The sequence below is a fragment of the Neophocaena asiaeorientalis genome, unplaced genomic scaffold, assembly GCF_003031525.2.
Source record: "Neophocaena asiaeorientalis asiaeorientalis breed wild unplaced genomic scaffold, Neophocaena_asiaeorientalis_V1.1 scaffold426, whole genome shotgun sequence".
NCBI classification, from domain to species: Eukaryota; Metazoa; Chordata; class Mammalia; order Artiodactyla; family Phocoenidae; genus Neophocaena; species Neophocaena asiaeorientalis.
This window is the reverse complement of record NW_020185323.1, coordinates 769333-770541: the sequence shown is the minus strand read 5'-3', so window position 1 is coordinate 770541 and position 1209 is coordinate 769333.

Here is a 1209-nt window from a genome sequence, read left to right as displayed (position 1 = left end):
ATGTAGAAAACAAACTTATGGTTACCAGGGGTGGAAGCGGGATGGGATGAATTGGGAGATTGGGATTGACATATATACACTGCTATATATAAAATGGAAAACTAATGAGAACCTACTGTATAGCACGAGGAACTCTACTCAATGCTCTGTGGTGACCTAAATGGGAAAGGAATATAAAAAAGAGTGGATATGTGTATATGTATAACTGATTCACCTTGGTGTGCAGCAGAAACTAACACAACATTGTAAAGCAACTATACTCCACTAAAAATTAATTAAAAAAATAAGAAAATAGAGAGTGGACAGAAAAAGAAAAAGAACTATAGCTGTCAACCCCTATAGTTACTGACAGCAATTTACTTTTTAAATGATAAAAAAAAGGGCTCCGTGGAAATACCTAAAAGGAGAAAGGTAGAAGTGAATGAGTTCAATAAAAATATGGAAATCCATTTTAAAGATGCCAGAGGCAAGGTTTGGGTACAGAAAAATAATGAAAGCATGCAAACATATTACAGAATAACAGAGCTCTTGTCACTTTCCTGCCTCCTTGTGGTAATTATCCTGAAAGGTCAGAGAAGAGTTTTCTTGACTATACGAACTAATGTAAGGCAATAAATGCTGTTTGAAAGGCAGTTGAGGGTCCTGGAGAACAATACGTGTGAGTCAGCAGGTCCTGGAGAGGGCAGAGCAGGCCACAGGAGCTCACTCCTCAGGACCTTTCCTCCTGCCCTGCTCAGGAAATCTGAAAAAAGCCCAGTAGACTTGCCTTGCTGGCCTCACTTCTGTAGCCTCCAAACCCCACAGTCCACCTCTCCTGGCAATCAGGCCCCTTTCCTCTGCACTTTGATGGAAAGTCTCTGGCCAAGGTCACCAAAGATTCCCCATAATGCCACCAAATCCCCCAGTCCTCACACAATCCTTGGGTGGGTGATGCACTGCTGACCACCCCCAGATCTTCGCCAGCCTCCACTTCCTCAACTGTTCCTTTCCCGGTTTTGCCTCAGCATCTCTGACTGAAGCCACTCAGGTGTCTCCAGCAGTTCCCTCTTTCCTACGTGCCCCTTAAATGTGGTTGGTCCCAGGGTCCCCTAAAAGGTTTGTCTGTTTGTTCTCATGGCTTCCACTACCATTTCCGGGCTGAAGACAGCTATACCAGTGCCTGGTTCTGGTCTCCATCTTGCCCAGCCCAGCCAAGCATTTCTCTTTTTT